The sequence below is a fragment of the Quercus suber genome, unplaced genomic scaffold (genome assembly GCF_002906115.3).
Source record: "Quercus suber isolate HL8 unplaced genomic scaffold, Cork oak 2.0 scaffold_466, whole genome shotgun sequence".
Lineage (NCBI taxonomy): Eukaryota > Viridiplantae > Streptophyta > Magnoliopsida > Fagales > Fagaceae > Quercus > Quercus suber.
The window spans coordinates 443,848-448,046 of record NW_027069917.1 but is presented as its reverse complement, the minus strand read 5'-3'; the positions used below and the strand labels follow the sequence as shown (position 1 = coordinate 448,046).

The following is a 4,199-nucleotide window of genomic DNA, read 5'->3' as shown; positions in this document are numbered from 1 at the left end:
ATGACAAACATCAGGTCTATTTCCATAGTGGTTCCAAGCGAACCTACTCCAGGTGGCCTTTTACGGCTCCCTGAGAGTGATCAAGTGGCGCAATGGACTCATGCACCAGTCATACATTTACAGAGCCATGTCTAACAACAACACTATCCCATTTTCATTTGAGGCAATGAAAAATTCCCTAAGCCGTGCTTTGATTCACTTCTACCCGCTGGCTGGCCGGCTACACTGGATTGAAGGTGGCCGTCTAGAACTTGATTGCAATGCCATGAGAGTGCAACTATTGGAAGCTTGTTCTGAAGCAGAATTGGATGAACTTGGTGATTTTGCACCAACCAATGCAGTTCGAGATCTTGTCCCAAAGGTTGATTATACTACTCCAATTGAAGAGGGCCCTTTTTGCTTGTACAAGTGACAAGATTTCGCTGTGGTGGCCTTTGTGTTGGAGTGGCAATATCCCATACCATGGTTGATGGACGATCTGCAACTCACTTCATCAACTCATGGGCAAAGTTTTCACGGGGATATAATCTAGAGGACGTTGATATGCCATTTCTTGATCGAATTGTTTTGAGATCAAGTGAACCAGTTAGGACTCCACGCTTTGTTCACATAGAATATACCACAAAGCCACCAGTCTTGATTGGGAGGACGGATGCGAATGAAGAGAGAAAGAAGGAAACTAGTGCGACCTTGTTAAAACTTACAAAGGAGCAAGTGCAGGTACTAAAGAGGAGAGCCAATCAAGACGTCGTCGGGGTAACAACAATAAGGCCCTATTCTAGATATGAGTCCATTGCCGGCCACATATGGAGATGTGCATGTAAGGTACGTGCAGTTGATAGTCATAATAGTCAATCAACAAGAGCTCGCATTGGAGTTGACATTCGTAATCGGTTAAAGCAGATAATAGTCAATCAACAAGAGCTCGCATTGGAGTTGACATTCGTAATCGGTTAAAGCCATCTCTCCCTGAAAGATATTTTGGGAATGCAATTTCAGCTACTGTGACACCAATTCGTCTCTATGAAGACCTCTTGTCCAAGCCATTGAGTTATTCTGCTGGGAAACTAAGGTAAGCCATTAAGAGAATGGATGATGAGTATATAAGATCTGCTCTTGATTTTATATCAAGTCAGAAGGATGCAAGTGGGCTAAGGTCTAACTTTCACATTCAAGGATACTCGGAAGCAGCTTTCCTAGGGAACCCTAACATTACTCTTGGCAGTTGGATAGGTCTATCAATCTACGATGCAGATTTTGGATGGGGAAAGCCTATATACGTGGGTCTTGGGTTGCTAAATATGGATGGTAAATCATAAGAATGGCAACGGGTTGGGTTTGGGCCTGGTTTTTTCATACCTAGACCCGACCTGCAGGTCTGCCCCGGAGACTCGGACTCGACCTGCAGGTTTGCCCTGAAGACCCGGACCTAGCCTGTTTATTAAACGGATTTTTTTCTTAACCCCAAAGCCGCCCCGTCGGGCTTCCGCAGGCCCTGTCCCCACATGCCCAGCCAAGCCTAAAATTAGAATCACAAATTTCAATTTATGATTTTTTGGCCCAAAATCACAAACATAAATACAAATCAAAATATGATCACAAACATAAAGAAAAGAAATCCCAAACACAAATGTTAGATCTATAATTTTCCCTTTCAAAATCACAAAACCAAACACAAATTTCAGATCTATGATTTTCCTTTTCAAAATCACAAATACAAACTCACATGATTGAGACGAATTGAACCTAGAAAAAAATGGAGATCGAGGTGGAGCAAGGCCGTGAGGCCATGGGCGAGGAAGATGAGAGGGGCAAAGGGTTGTGCGACAGTGTGAGATCAGCGACGGCAAGAACAAAATGAAGTTGAGAGAGTAGAGAGTTGTGCCTGTGGTTGACAGCTTGTGGGCTTGTGGCCGTGTGAGTGAGAGAGCTGAGAGATGAAGAGGGAGAGGCGGCCGTGTGAGACTGTAAGCTGAAGATGAAAGGCGATGGTGTGAGGCTGTGAGTTGAGATAGAGTGAGTGAGATTGTGAGCTGAAGATGAGAGGCGGAGCTGTGCTGAAGAGATGAAAGGTGGAGGTGTGAGGCTGTGAGAAATGAGGAATAGAAAAATTTAGGGTTTATAACTATATATATAACTAAGTCGAGTTCGGGTTCGGGTTCGGGCCGAGTTTTGAAAAAAATTGGACTCGACCTAGACATGCTTCGAGTTTTTTTTTTTTTTTAAAAAAACCCAAACCCGACCCTATTTTTTATCGGGCCGGGTACCCGTGGGTTGGGCAAAAATTGCCATCCCTAGTAAATCATTCATTATGCCAAGTCTTATTGTTGATGGATCTCTCATTATAGCACTTCGTTTGCAAACACGATACATGGATTCTTTCAAGAAAATATTTTATGAGGATATTATGGAGTAACATTAAGAATCTCCTCTTAGTCCCTTCCCTCTCATCACTGCTCTGGCAGATTCTTAAAAAAAAATCACCGCTCTGGCTTCTTGATGTCACTGGCCACTGTGTGAATGTTCTGTTATTTATTATTAGTTTTATTTGTATATTTAATTATATTGTTAGCTTATGGTGTTTACATATATTAATCTCTCTCAAAGATTCAAACAAATACGAAGCCAAATCTTTTCACTACTCCAGAGTTCAGCCACTATGCAGTGGTGGCTCCAGGAATTTTGTTCAAGGTATTCCTTAGGAAGCATAAATTACACAATCTTATTTCTTTTTAGCCTTTAGGTAATTAGGTTTGATTCAATGCTATTAATTCCATTCCGTCCTAGCCATAACGGCCGGAAAATACCGTGCCAGTAAACAAACTAGAACACTAACCCACCCTATTCCACTTCGGAAAAAATTTCGGGTCATTTCGGTCTATTTCGGGTGTTTTGGTAAATAACGGCCGAAATTCAAGATTTGGCTGGCATGAAGTTTGTGCTTAAAAAAAAAATTGTTCTTAAAACCAAAACAAATTTGCATTCTGTAAACCAAAAAATCTCAAAAGGAAAAAAAATGAAAAGAAAAGAAATGAACAAAGGTACCCGTACAGCTAAAAAAAAAATTGTATTGAGAAATTTGAGACTCGAAACTTGAGAAGAGGCACTGCCGCATTGGTATTGGTAGAAGACACATAAGTTACGAATAAGGAGGAAGGCAAAATGTAGATGTAAAAGTGTAGATGAAGATGTGATCAAATTTAAAAGTATGAAGTGTAAAAATCGAGGAGATAGAAGATGTGTGTGGTTAAGAATAAATAAGAAAAAATAATTAAAAAGAAGAAGTAAGTAATATATATCTGGTGAGGAAAAATAATACTGTAATAAAAATAATAAAATGTTGAAAATTGTATTGTATTGGGCAGTGTGCTTAGTCGAAGGAATCAAGTCACTGCCCAGAATTTAGTAGTTTTATTATAAATTATTTTATTTTTATTTTTTCAGATTTTAGTTTTTTTTTTTGAGTTTTTCCTTTTTGCTTGAAAGACCCCAATATATTGTTAAATTGCTCAAATTATGGACCAAAATTTAATTTTATTATCATAAAAAAATTCAGAGTGGTCCCAAAATTTTTTTAAAGGAAAATAAATATAAAATTTTAAATTATTATATATAAATTTTTTTTTCAGGTCAGGGAGTGGTCCCAAAATTTTTTTAAAGGAAAATAAATATAAAATTTTAAATTATTATATATAAATTTTTTTTTCAGGTCAGGGTGGTACTGGGACCACCCTGGCCATAAGGTGGCACCGCCACTGCCACTGTGTGAGTGTTTTGTTATTTATTATTACTAGTCGCTAACCCGTGCGATGCACAGGAAAACTATTAAATATGATTTTTTAAAAATATTTTTATTAATTTTTTTTTGCTATTGACAATGTTTTTTATTGTAATAGTTTGAAAATTTATTATAGGACAAAGTTTAACATAACTACATATTTTGAAAATCTAATCGTTGATTTCAAGGTCTTTATGTTTTTAACACACATATCAAATTTCATACTAATTGGATGTTATTTACTATTAAATTCATAAACTTATTTTTTATGCATAATTTTAAACTATAAAAAACTTGAAATCTAAACATTTGATTGATATATAATTATTGATATTTGATTTTCTGGAAATTTAGCTATTATTCATATTTTTGTACTTTCTGTTGATTCCTATGCGCTAAGAAGGTTTTTTTGTTATCCTTA

The 4,199-nt window shown here is 37.3% G+C and overlaps 1 pseudogene; it reads left to right on the top strand.

Moving 5' to 3' along the window:
* LOC112024184 (hydroxycinnamoyl-CoA:piscidic acid hydroxycinnamoyltransferase-like) lies at nucleotides 1-2,348 on the top strand (annotated as a pseudogene).
* Nucleotides 2,349-4,199: the final 1,851 nt, after the last annotated feature.